Raw genomic sequence first — 14,257 nt, forward strand, 5'->3', positions numbered from 1 at the left:
TAAGACATCTACACTTCCGTGGGCCCCCTCTTGGTACCCCACAAGCAGCTCAAACCCAACCTACCCAACAAGACCCCCCCTTCCTCCTCCCGGCCCCCCTCTGACGAGGATACCTCAGGCCCCTCAGGCCCCTCCCTCCGCCTCGCCCTGCTCCACACCTGTCAGCTCACTGTACACTGAGGTGGCTGGGAGGTTTTTTAAAGATGTCTGCCCATCCCCAGAGATGTTCCTGTGATCGGTTGGGGAGCACTTGGGCCCTGGAATTTTTATTTTTAATTACCCAGATGATCAAGAGCAACGGCTCCATTGAAAAGCAACTTCCAACTAGCAGTAAATCATGTCTTCTCAACACCGCCTTTTCTTTTCTATTTTTTTAAAAGATTTTTGTGGGGGCCAGCAGATGGCATAGTGGGTACAGTGCTGGACTCCCACATGGCTGACAGCAGTTCAAGTCCCAGACCCAGTGGCTTAAAACTCATGCCGGGCTTGTGGGCTTGTGTGTGTACGTGCCCAAGATCCTGAGAGGAGAGAGGGAAGGGACTACAGCGTGACCACCCCCGTGGGAGGTGACTTCTCACTTTCTCTCTGTGTCGGTCTCTCTGGTGAGGGCACACATCGTGTGGCAAAAACCGTACAAAATGAAAGATTTTTGCTATAGGGCACATGTGCTTACTGGAGAGACAGAGAGAAGGAAGGTGAGAAATCTCCCCCCACCCCAGGGGAGATGGCCATGTCATAATCCCTCTATCACCATTTTTCCCTCAGGGTTTTAGACACGCATGTGTACCTATTTTGTTTTTCAAGCTGCCCAGTCTGGGACGTGAACCTTGGAGTTGGTCATGTGGGATCCAATGCCTTAACCACCTGCTGGCACTGCTGTTCCTTTTCTTTTTTTCTTTGAGAGGTTTTGCTTTAGGGCACGTGTGCTTGCCAGAAAGAGAGAGACAGAGAGACAGAAAGCGAGAAATCACCCCCCAGTGGGGATGGTCATGCCACAATCCCTTCTCCTCCATTCTCTTGGGATCGCAGGCACGCACGCACACGCGCCTGGTGTGAACTTAAGCCACCAGGCCCAGGACTCAAACCACAGTCAACTACATGGGAGTCCAGAGACATAGCCAGTATGCCATCTGCTATCCCTCTTTTCTTTACTTACTTATTTAGTCCATGAGTGTAACACACACATACGCGGCACCCTCAGTTGGGTCCCGATGCTATCTGTGACCCACCCCCATGTCAGCCAACCCTGGATAAGGCAGGCAGTGGCCCGTGTACTCAGAGAGGTCTCTGGACTAGAATCAGGAACTTCCTGTGCAGGCCTGCCTCACAGACCACTGCACGTTACCAACGCGCCAGCACTCGGCTCCATTTTTTTTGTAATTATTTTATTTATTTATTTATTTATTTTTTATTTATTTATTTATTTTTAATTTGACCAGAGAGAGACGGAGGATGAGAGTGAAAGTGAGGGGAAGTGAGAAAGCAAGTCACCAGATTCAGGACTCGAACCCTGGTCAGCCATGTGGGAGTGTCCAGCTCTTTAACCACCACACCACCTGCTGGTCCCCTGGCTCCATTTTTTAAAGTGTGTTTCTTTCTTTCTTGAGAGAGACATCTCCAATAAGACCCTCACGCCATGGACCACACCATGGTGATGTGCATGCCCAGCCCACACAGGGAGGCCTCAGGACACGAACCCGGGACTTCTTCCACATGGATCTGGTTATGGAAGTACTGTACCACCTTCGCGCATTAACACACCTAACTCCACCCTCAGCTCTTCCCTTACTGGGACTTACACGACGACTTTCAGTTGGTTTCCTAGAGCTGTCTGGCAATTCAGTGTCTACGAGGTAGAGAGCCTGGGAATCTGCAGATTTAGGGAACATCCATGTTGATGGGAGAGCTACAAGAAGGGATGCAGTTTACCAGAGAGGGCGGTATGTCAGGAGAGGAAAAGGGGGAGAGAATCACCAGACCGGATAACAAAGGGCCCGAGGCTGGAGAGGCCCAGGACAACCAGGCATCTTAGCGCTAAGGGGAGGGCTGCTTCAAAGGGCGGGGTCAACCACTCCAGTGCTGCAGAGGCTCAGGGGGACAAACTGACACAGGAGCCAGGTTTGACATGTGCGAGGCCAACGATGACCCCGTGAGAGGAAAGCCTGAGCTCTGAAGAGTAAGTGTTGACAGGGAAATTGAGAAAGCAAATGGAGACTAGTTTAGGGACAAATATGGCGGAGAAAGACACGTACAAGAGGATGCTAGCTTGAAAAAGTAGAAGAACCAATAGAGGAGATAGAGGAGATATTCAAGTGAACTGTGGATAGAGGAGAGGTCAAAAGGGAAAGAAGGGGAAGCCAGGGCAGGATGGCTGATGGGAGAACAGCTCAAGGGCACAGGATGAAAAAATACAAGCACGTATCATAGCAGTGAGTGTGGGGGTGGGGTGTGTGTGTGTGTGCGCGCACACCAAGCTCGTACGGAATGCTCTCACCATCTTTAGTGAGTTGATAGGATGGTTCTCTACTGAGAATAAAAAAGATGGTACTTGAAAAAAGCAAAGAAGCTGTGTGCAGGCACTTTGGCAAAGAGGACAGAGAATTAGCTGAAGAAAACCATAAAGCATTATAGTAATGCTACAGGGGTTGGCAGACAGTGTGGTGGTTAAGGCACTGGACTCCCACAGGCCCGACTGAGGTTCAAGCCCTGGATCTGGCAGCTTGCTTTCTCACTTCCCCTCTCTGTCTCTCTCTGGTCAAATAAAATAACAGTGACAGATAAAATTTTAAAATAATTATTTAAAAATATTGGGAAAAACCCAAAAGAACTGAAGAATAAAAGGGATATTCATTAGGAAACAAAGAATTATAGTAATGCTACGATAATTAAAATAAGGTGGTAATGATGCATGAATAGACAACCAATGAGAGAGAACAGAGCCCATAAATAGAGGTAAACACATATGGAACTTTAATAGCAATAGAGACATCATCACTTCAAATTAAAGGGAAAGATGAATTCTTTAAAAACAGTATTAGGATATTTCAGGAGCCATATGGAAAAATTAAGTTGGGTCCTGCAATGGTTTGAATGTGTTCTCCTTAAATTCATGTGTTGAAATTTGGTTGTGATGGGATTAATAGGGTGAAAGCTTAATCTAATGATAGTGTATTAGGTCGCTGGGAAAGTCATGACTATTTTTCTATGTTTTTATATGCAAAAATGTGTCATGACTTTCCCAACAACCCAACAGCAAAATAAGGTGTAAGGAGGTGACCAGGATTAAAGCCATCAGGGTGAGACCCCCACGACTGATTCTACAGGTTTACAAGGAGAGGAACGATAGCGATACACACATGCACACACGGACACATGCAAGCTCTTGTCATGTGTGATGGCTGGTGCCACCATAGGACTCTGCAGAATTGCCATCAATAAGAAGACCCTCACTAGCTGCAGACCCAGACCCGGGACCTCTAAAACGATGAGCTAAGTAAACTTCGATTCTTCATGAATTATCCAGTGTGGTATTCAGCTGTCAGTAACAGGAAAGTGAGCTAAAATAGATCCTTACTTCACAATCTATACAAGACAAGGTCAAAGATTATAAAGTAAAAAATACATAGACAACACCAGCAGGTGGTGAGGAGGTTACGGTGGCTGGATCTCACATGGCCAACTGTGTGATTTGAATCCTGGTCCCAGTGGCTTGAAAAACATGCTAGATGTGTGTGCGTGCATCCCCAAATCCCAAGGAGACCAGATTGTAGTGTGACTATCCCCCATGGGGGGTGCTTTCTCACTCTCTCTCTCCAGTGACTGCATGTGCCCTCTGGCAAAAACTGAGAGAGAAAAAAAAAAAAACTACAAATTAAAACAGATCTCTTTCTCACAATCGGATTAAAACAAATACTGACACACTGTTGTTGAACATGTGGGGAAACAGATCCTCACTCATCCCGAGGAGGAAGGTAAACTGGTATAATCTCTGTAAAGGGTAATTTGGCTATTTACATTACAAGCGTACACAGCCTTTGAGCCAGAAATCCCACTTGTTGGCTGTACCTGACAGCTGTACTTCCACACCCGGTGACCAAGTCCTATACAAGGTTACTCGCTGTCGCAGCACTGGACTAGTAGGTGGAGAACAAGCTAAGTGCCATTAACAGGGGGCTTATTAATCGTCTGATACGGAAACACGGAATCCTATGCAGTCAGACACGACTGAAGTTGTTTACAGACTGACGGGGAAGTATCTCTAAGATAAACACTAAACGAAAAGAACAATTTGCAGAACGAAGTGAAGTGCTTCAAAGATGTCCTGAAGGTGTATTGGCTTGCGTGTTCCGTGGGAGGCAGCTCTGGAAGGCTACGTGAGAAACGGGGACGCCGGCTGCCGCTGGGGAGGACTGAGTGTCTGAGTCACTGTGGGAGAACGACTTCTACACTGCACCTTTACGTTTTCAACTACAGGGATGTCACTTCTAGAAATAATTTAGATCGGAATAAAGTAAAAAGGCACAACTAAACTAACACAAACAAACAGGAAAGAGAGGAAGCAGTCAATGTTGGTCAAGTCCTTTTATTTTTCAGAAGGCAGCGAGAGACCGTGATTTAACTCTGGACTACAGTTTTGTCAAATACACATGCAGAAAATTCAAGGATAACCATTAAGATATCATAAGTAGAACGTATAACTTCCAAATTATTACGGCAGAGTGGCAAAACTTAGGGGAGGTCATGTAAAACCTTATCTTGCTTTTTTCTTTCTTTCTTTCTTTTCTTCAATTGCCAGAGAGCACACATTGGCCAGAAACAGGGCGGGAGAAAGCACGCCCTACGGCGCGTGGTCGAGCTGCAACCCCTTCTCCTCCATGACTCTATCCCGTCTGGATCTGGGGTACAGGCACACATGTGCCCCGCATCTTTTTTCAAGCCAGCAGGGCCAGGATTCAAACTGCAGTTGGCCACACGGGATCCAGTTAAGCACCAGGCCCCAGAGTTGGCCCCCAACTAGTTTTCTGAATGAGAAAGTCTCACAGACAAGGAGGAGACGATGGAGTCAGAGTTTGGTCAGCATAAACCAGATCGTTCCTCAAGGACGGATCTCTGACCACTGACTCCGGAATGCTAACCTTGGGAATCACAAGACCCAGAGCCCGGAAGTACTCAGAGGTGCCGTCAGCTGTGTGGCTACGTGGCTCTCGCTGTAAGTGGCAGCAGAAGCAGACACTCCACTTCCCTCCCCAGTTCTTTAACCCTCTTTCTTCCTTCCTTCTTTTTTAAAAGTTTTTTTTTATTATTTAATTTTTATTTTTGTTTGCTAAAAGGTGCATGCACTTGCTAAAGAGAGACAGAGAAAGTGAGAAGGCACCCTCCGAGGTGGATAGTCATGCCAGAATCTCTTCCCCTTCATTCTCCTTTGGGGATCTGGAGCGCGCATGCACACATACCTGGTGCACTTTTTTTTTTTTGGAGAGGTTTTTGCTATAGGCACATGCTCTCACCAGAAAGACAGAGAGAGAGAGACAGAGAGATAGAAAGTGAGAAATCATGCCCCCCCCCTCCAGGGGATGGCCATGTCACAATCCCTTCTCCTCTCAGAATCTTGGGCACACACGCACACGCACCCAGCGTGAGTTTAAGCCACTGGGTCTGGGACCCGAACCGCGGTAGACTACATGAGAGTCCAGCGATGTAGCCATTATGCCAACTGCTGGTCCCAGTACTGGTGCACTTTTTTTTTTTTTTTTGGAGAGATTTTCACTGTAGGGTGCGTGCGCTCGCCAGACAGACAGAGAGAGACATAGAGACAGAAAGCGAGAAATCACCCCCCAGGGGGGATGGTCATGCCGCAATCCCTTCTCCATTCTCCTCTCAGGATCTTGGGCACGCAAGCACACGCGCCCGGCGTGAGTTTTAAGCCACCGGGTCTGGGACACGAACCGCGGTCGACTACGTGGGAGTCCAGCGACATAACCATTACGCTAACTGCTGGTTCCCTACTGGTGCACTTTTCAAGTGTCCAAGCGCAGGACTTGAACCACACAGTCGGCCACGTGGGATCCAACTATCTTAATCACTGAGCCACCAGCTGGTTCCCTATTCCTTCTTTCTTACAGAGCCCCCGTCTTCTCTGGCTCAGCAATGTGCCCAGCTGAAACACAGAGTCCCAAGCTTTCTTGCAGCTATGGAGTTCATGAGACATAATTCTGACCAACAACGTGTAAGCAGAAATCTACTAGAAAAGGCTGCTGAAAACGCTGTTCTTTCCCAACAACTTCTGCCCTTCCTCTCTTCCTGCCTGGAATGGGAAAGCTGTGCCTGCAGGTGTAGCCGTCTGCTCCGGGTTCCAGAAGACAGGTGAAGAGGGCTGGAAGGAAGGTTGAAAGGAGCCTAGCTGCTTGGCACTGGGCCCTGCCGAACGTAGCCCTGAGAAGCCTTCCTCCAGGTACTGGTTAAGTGAAAAAATGAAACTCCTGGGGCTTTTGTTGTTTTCAGTTTACTATAGTGCACATGTGCTACCTGGAGAGTCAGAGGGAAATGGAGATGTACAAGGAGAGAAAGTGGTAGCTGGGAATGGCTACGCTGCAGTCCCTTCTCCTTCATTCTCCTCTTGGGATTTCGGGCACACGAACACACACACCCAGCATGTTCCTCAAGCCACTGGGTCTGCGGTTCCAATGGCACAGTCAGCCATGTGGGATCCAGTTGCCTTAACCACTATGCTACCTGGCTGGCCTTCGAACTTCTGTTTTACAAGGCACTGCTTGCTGGACTTCTGTTGCAAGCAACCGAACACAATCCTAACTGAAATGGTATAAAGAAACTTGGCTGAAGGGGAGAGTGGGGCTGTAGGGTGGGGGGTTGGCAATTACCAAGGGACCTTGGTAATTACCAAGAGCAGTCTGTGGCTGTTGTAGCACTAGGAAGCTCTAAAAAAAAATAACCACTGAGGCCGGCAGATTGGCATAGTGGTTACATTGGAGTCCCACATGGCCGACCATGGTTCGAGTCCCAGACCCCATGACTTGAAATGTGTCAGAAAACGTGTGTGTGCGTGTCCAAGATGCTGGTAGGAAAATGGAGGAGAAGGGATTGCAGCATGGCCTTCCCCCCAGGGAGTGATTACTTACTTTCCCTCTCACTGTCTCTTTTTCTCCCTGGCAAGTGCACATGTCCTAAGGCAGAAACCTCCACCAAAAATAAATAAGTTACTGCTATCCAAATAACAAGTACCAGAGACTCTGTACCGGACCAGTGGCTGGCAGCGCCGCAGGAGAGTAGGTGGGATGGCATCACTCCCAAAAGCCATGCTGCAGTGGTGGCCCTGATGAGGGGGTGGGAAGGTGAGGCCGAGGAGCACACTCTAGTGTAGGTCATGGAGCTGCAGGTCAGCGCACACAGGGACGGATACTAAGCTGTGGGGATATGGGCTGGGAGGGGGGACATGAGGATTCTGGGGCTCTCCCTTAAGAGCTGGTAAGGCCGCAAGCATGGTGAACGTCCCTAACACCCGCTGGACCTTCTGTAAGAAGTGTGGCAAGCACCCGCCTCCTAAAGTGATGCAGTACTAAAAAGCAAGGGTGCTCTGTGTGCTCAGGGACGGCGGCGTTACGACAGGAAGCAGAGCAGCTGTGGTGGACAGACGAAGCCTATTTTCCGGAAAAAGGCAAAAAGTACAAAGAAGATCGCGCTGAGGCTTGAGTGTGCGGAGCCCAGCTGCAGCTCGGAGAGGACGCTGGCTAGGAAGAGGTCCACGCACTCTGAACTGGGAGGGGGTGAGGAGAGCAAGGGCCAAGGGAGCCAGGTCTACGCCTCATCTTCTCTATCACGAAGACGACAAAACCTTGAGGGGAACGTCCACCTCATTTGATGACGGTTGGTCTATTTGTGAGGGAATAAAGTCATCAATAAAATTCTCCTTTCGGGAAATTTGATTCATGAAAAAAAGAGGTGGTAAGGGGGGGTCAGCAGGTGGCAAAGTGGATACGTGGTTGGATTCCCACATGGCTGACTACTATGGTTCAGTCATAGCCACCCACCCCCCCATTTCTCACTTTCTCTCTCATTGTCTCTGTCTGTCTCTCCAGTGAGCACACGCGCCCTAAGGCAAAAACCTGTAAGAAAAAAGAAAAAGAAAAAGAAAAAAAAAGGAATGTTGAGAAAAAGGGGAAAACTGGGACCTCACAAGCCCCCTTGGCAAATGAGGACAGTGACAAAAAGCCCGAGCCCGAGCATGCTGACAGCACCTCTCAGAGAACGTGCCAGAGGATGAAGCAGAAGACAGCAGAGCTTCAGACACCTGGGATTCGGCCTGGCCAGGCCTCTAGCAGCTGTGCGCATCTGGCCATGTCACTTGTCCCCTGGGCGTCAGCCCCAGCTGGCAGTAGGGTTTTCACCATGGCCAGGAGACCTGCTCTGTGCTGGGGGTGTAAGTTGTTGCCTCTTGGGATCAGATGCAGTTCGGGGCCCTGGTTTGAGTGTGGCTTTGGGACCAAGGTCCCTGGTTTCCAGGCCGATGTCCTCCCAGCCTGAGACCTCCCTTCTGACTGTGACCTCGTAAGGAAAGCAGCTGCAGGCGACTGGGAGCTCAGTCTGGTCCTAAACGCCACACTCACCCTTGGGCTGCTTCCCACCTGGAGTTAACTGCCGTGCTGCAGCCCACCCGCCCTCGCCAGGGCCGTCTACTTGCACAGGGCCCTGACTGCTTCCTCCACGACTGAGGTCTGCCATCTACCCGGTAGCCAAGGCTGCCCCACCCTACCACTGTCCGCAGCCACTGCGAGCAGCCTCACCCCCAGGCCTCCCCCAGCCCTACTGGGCCCAGCCCTGGGGCCTGGATTTTCACAGGTAGCTGCCACTCCCAACCACCACTCTCACTGTACTGTAAACCCGACTCTCCTCTCCCTTTCTTCAGCCCTAGCACTAAAAATAGCCCAGACAGGGTCAGCTGGTGGTGTGGTGGTTAAGGCAGCTGGATCCCATGTGGCACTGTACAGTTCAAGTCCTGGACCCAGCAGCTTGGGAAACGCACATGTGCATGCATGTCAAAATCCCCAGAGGAGAACGGAGAAGAGACTGTAGCCTGGCCATCCCCCTGGCAGGTGATTTCTCACTTTCCCTCTCTCTCTCTTTGGCAAGCACATGTGCCCTTAGCAGGGGGGAAAAAAAGCGCAGCCTAGCACTAGGTTTAACTCGTATGTGGCGAGAAACCCTGGTTTTGCTACCGTTCCCACTGTTGGCTGACTATTCTCCGTTCCAGAGCTTTGCCCCACCTAAGAGGTTGGAGCTTCAGACCCTCAGACAAGGGCCCAACGGCCATAACGAGGGGCGTGAAGGCAGCCAATTAGCCCTGCAGCTAATAAAAGGGATCTCTAGCACAAGAATTCTTGCAAACAGACCTTTGGACTGCTCTGACTCTCGCAGGCATGCACGTGTGTACACACCCACACTCATACCTGTGGCACATGGGCAGGCCGGTGCTCCTATTCTAATAGTCCCTTGCCCCAAGAAAGAACAGCGCTTGGTACTTAGGTGTAAAGAGAGGCACAGCACCATCCGCTTGCCCTTGGGCAGGTGCATGTCACGAGCCAAGAGTCAGGAGCTTAACCCCCATGACCCAGAGCTCTGCAGGGGCCAGGTCCGGGAGCCCTAATTCTTCCCATCAAGTCTGGCTGTCCCTTGTCCCCCTCCCCAGGCCAGCTGCTCTGCTGGTGGCTCAGGAGCTGCCCTGATGCGCAGAGGCAAGCTGTATGCTCTATGGGAACGTACCTGCCCTGTCCTGGGGACGAGGGGGCAGCCAGTGTGCCTGCCAGAAGTTGCTGAGGCCCTCCAAGGCTCCACCGGCCAGGTGGGGCAGCCTAAGCCAGGTCACTCACTGCCTCTACCACAGCGGTACCAGCTCTGTCCTCAAGGCCTCCTACACAGTGGGATGCACCTAATCCTCACAGTCCTGACAGTGAGGATCTTCATCATTCCCACTGAATGCTGAGGAGCCTGCAGCAAACGCAGCTGGCTCAAGGTCACATGGTGACCAGAGGAGCTGCTGGCCCCAGTCTGAGCCGCTAGGCTGTGTGCCTCACACACGGTGCTAAGAGTGGACCAGCAGCTTGCGTGACTGTGGCCAGCTGGGGCCTCCAGAAGGCTGGAAGTTCCTCTCAGCCCCAGTGTGAAGTGATCCCCTCCTGAACCCTGTCTGGCTGCCAGTCCCCGGATGTTTCTACCAAGAACACTGCAGTCAAAGCCCTCCTATTAGGCGGTGCGGAAGTCACGAAGTGCTTTTCTATGCAAAAATGTGTCATGACTTTCCCACTGACCCAAGAGCTGCCCTCGACAGAAAATGACCTGTGTACTGAAGACGGCCACAGGCTGTGGTCCCCACGTCCCCCTCCAACCTCACCCTCTTATTCTGCTCCCCACCTGCCCTGGGCTCCAGCATCACTCCTTGAACAGAGGCTCACACTGACCTCAGCTTGGAATGCCACCCTCCTGTCCCCTAGCTAAGCCTCACTTTCATTCAAGACCCACCTGTACCTTCCCTTTCAGCAAGTGCTGTAGGACTAGCCCCATTCTGTTCCTTCTCACCCGCAAGCCTGACCCGGACCCTCCAGATCTGCAATTAGCCCGGAACTGCCATGTGTTAACCGCTCTGGCCTTGCTGTTAACAGTCTCCCGGAGAACGCTGTGGACTCTTGCCTCGATAGGTTCCAGCCCTGGGCACTGTGCCTGATATTTAGCTGGTGCTCCACAAACACTTACTGAGTGGATAAACTCACTACGAAGGTTAGCCTTAGTCACACTGTTCAGCTGTAGCATTTGCTACTGTACCACGTCGTGTATCCCGGCCACTGACATGCATCCTGCAGAGAACCCTGGCTCTGGCTCCCCCTCTGGTCCTAACACCGGACCACACCTGACCTGAGGGGACCGAGTGGATTAACTATGCAGCAACTGCTTAACGGTGCCTTGTGTGCAGTAAGTGTCTGACCAATATGGGCCACGCTGCCATCCCTGCCACGGCGGCTACGATCCACACTGCCAGCCCGTCCAGGGTGCGTTAGCCTACTGGGGTCTCAGGGCCTCACATTTCCCAATTCTCTGCCTCACCGGCAATGTGAGGACTGGGAACTGGCGGAGTGCCTTACTCACATACATTTCTCTGTTCTGAGAAGGGCCTAGAACGTCCCCCACTTCTTGCCCCCCGTGCCATGGAGCCAACTGCTGCTCTTTTCTCTGCTGTGGGGGTAGGTGAGGTCAGCAGCCTCCAGACAGTTCCTGGAAGTGCCCTGGGACCTGCCCTGAGAGATCGGGTCTGGCTGACTCGCCCAACCTTCCTGTCAATCATTAATCTGGTGTTGACCCAGTGCCCTGGTTTTCCACACCAGCAACTCCACTGTGCTCTCTGCTTCCCATTTGCCAATCCAGGTCACCCACCCCCTCAGAAGACATGGGAGGCCTATGTGGCCTTCTAGCCTGGCTGGATTCACCCCCGTGGGTCACCCAAGGCCAACCTCCAGGAGTGACCTTTGGTGTTGCCCAGTTCACCATCAACTCTACAGGAGGGCTATTGCACTACCACCTCTGACTGTAGCCACTGAAGACTTAGAAGACACTAAATCTCTATGGTTTGCACAAAGAAGAAGCTTGAGACCAGCAGTTGGCGTAATGGCTATGTCATTGGACTCCCATGTTGTCGACCACGGTTCGAGTCCTGGAGTCGGTGGCTTAAACTCACACCAGGTGCGTGCGCGTGTGTGATCAATCCCAAGAGAAGAATGGAGGAGAAGGGATTGTGGTGTGGCCATCCCCCCTGGGGAGTGATTTCTCACTTTCTATCTCTGTCTCTCTCTGTCTTTCTGGCAAGTGTACACACCCTATAGCAAAAACTTCTCAAAAAAAAAAAAAAAGGAGAAAAGAAGTTCAACTATGTCCGAACAATACACATGCACAGAACACACGGGGAAGGCATGGCACAAGATGTTAATTACACCAAGGAACGAGGAGTGAATAGTATGAAGAATGAAGATGCAGGTCATTCTTATTTTCTTAATTATATTTTCCTGCATTCCTCAAATTCTTTACAGTGAGCGTGGGATATCTTTTGCCTTAGTGCTCGCTGTCAGAGACAGTGAGAGGAAAAGTGAGAAATCACCCTCCCCAGGGAGGATGGTCACGCTGCAATCCCTTCTCCTCCTGGGACCTTGTGTACGCACACACTTGTAACCAGCGTGATTTTCAAGTCACCTGGCCCAGGACTCAACCAGGGTTGGCCATGTGGGAGTTCAGTGACATAACTGCTACGCCATCTGCTGGCCCCAGGGGGCAGACATTCTTAAAATGTTTTGAACAAAGAAAACCACTGGGGCTGCTCTGTGGTGCAGCAGTAATGCTAATGCGCTGCTCTTGCTCAAGGCAAGTCAGAGATCACAAGGCACCCGCAGTTCCAGTCCCCAGTTCCAGCCCCCGTCCAGTTGGTCTGAGACATACAGGGCATGTACACAAGTACCCAAGATCCAAAGGGCTAGAGAGCGGGAGGGAGGGGAGAGCAGACCAGACTCTGTGGAGGTGCCCCTCCTTCCACACACACGCACACGCTCTACTGTGAGTAAGGGGGGGAAAGAAAACCGAGGAAGCCCGTGGCAGGGTGGTGAGGGAGGCTGGATCCCACATGGCCGACCATGCAGTTTGAGCCCCGGACTCAGCAGCTTGAGAAACACGCTAAGGGTGTGTGTGCCCAAAATACCGAAAGGAAAGAAATGGAGGAGGGACTGCAGCGTGACTGTTTTCCAGTCGGGGCGCTTTCTCATTTGTCCCTTCTGTCTCTCTCATATAAGCACACGTGCCCTCTGGAAAATTTTGAAAAAAGAAAAGAAAAAAAAAAAGATAAATCCAAATAACATAATGATACCAGTAAAGAAAAGGAAAGGCCTACCCAGGTTCCAGAAGAGACTCAGATCTCGAAGCTTTCCCAGAGCTGGGCCCGTGCACTGCTCAGAGGGCTTCTGAGGTAAGGGTGGCTCTGCTAGCCATCAAAGGGACACAGGGGACTTCTTCAGAGCCCTTGGCACCTGGGACTCCGGTGCTGTGGCTGCCGATGCTGTCGCTGCCCCTCTGTCCTTCTCTGGTCCCTGCCAGCTGCTTTCATTCACGTGTTCAACAAATATTTGTTAAGTACTTATTACCGTCATGTGCCAGGCCACACTGGCTGACACAAATACATGACTGTACGATGACCAAGCTCTGAAGGACACAGGCCAAGCACAGCGGGGGCACCTCAGAGCACACCAGGCCAGTGTGGGTGCCGGGCAGGGTTCCCTGAGAGGCAGGCTGAATGGCTCCTCCTGGTACGCCAGGCACCATGCAGACAGCCTCCCCACCGCTGCTGAACAGAGCAGGCATGCCCTGCCCGGGCCTGAGCAGTTGGTGCGCCCACTGAAGTCCTCCCCGGCCACCTATTTCCACGGCTCACTGCCTCACCTCCTTTGGGTCTCTCCTCCAATGGGACCAGCTCAGTGAGAAGACCCTGACCACCATATTTAAAACCAGTGCAGGCTAGCCTCGGGAACGCCCATCACTCTCCTGTTCAGTTTTCCCCACAGCCCGTACCACTACCTGGCACAGGGTATATGTACGTACATGTGTGTTTACTGCTTGCCTCCTCCCCCACCCCCGGGCCGGGACCTTCATCCTGGACTCACACTAATCCTCCCGACGTAGTGACTGGTGGACAGTAACTGCTCAATAAATATCTGAAGGGCCAGCAGGTTAAGGTGCTGGATTCTCACATGGCTGACTGCGGTTCAAGTCCTGGACCCAGCAGCTTGCTGTCTCACTTTCCCTCTGTGTCTTTCTGTGGGTGTCTCTCCTTCTCTGATCAAATTAAAATGATAATAATGGATAAAATTAAATAGGTAATTATTAAAAATAAATAAATATTTGGAATAAATGAACAACTTTCTACTACCAAAAAAAAAGGTGTCGGGGCCAGCTGTTACATGGTGGTTAAGGCAGGTAGACCCCACATGGCCAACTGCACAGTTTGAGCCCCAGATCTGGCGGCTTGAAATACAGACCAGGTATGTGTGTGCGTGCCCAAATCCCAGAGAGAATGGATAAGGCATTGTAGTGAGACCTTCCCCCCACCCCCAGTGGCCGGGTGCTTTTTCAACCCTTCCTCATTCTCACCCTCAGGAAAGCACATGCCCTCCAGCAAAAAGTTAGGAGAGGGGGATCCTCTCACCCCCCCCCCCCCGCG

At 51.3% G+C, this 14,257-nt stretch overlaps 1 protein-coding gene and 1 pseudogene across 2 annotated transcripts in view; one reads left to right on the top strand and one right to left on the bottom strand.

The window, feature by feature from the left end:
- PPARD (peroxisome proliferator activated receptor delta) overlaps window positions 1-14,257 on the bottom strand; it is a 90,584-nt gene that overhangs the window by 15,404 nt on the left and 60,923 nt on the right. The window lies entirely within an intron of this gene.
- Window positions 7,176-7,886, top strand: LOC106734444 (60S ribosomal protein L36a-like; annotated as a pseudogene).

This window comes from Tupaia chinensis, unplaced genomic scaffold (assembly GCF_000334495.1).
Source record: "Tupaia chinensis unplaced genomic scaffold, TupChi_1.0 Scaffold000116_1, whole genome shotgun sequence".
Taxonomy (NCBI): Eukaryota; Metazoa; Chordata; class Mammalia; order Scandentia; family Tupaiidae; genus Tupaia; species Tupaia belangeri.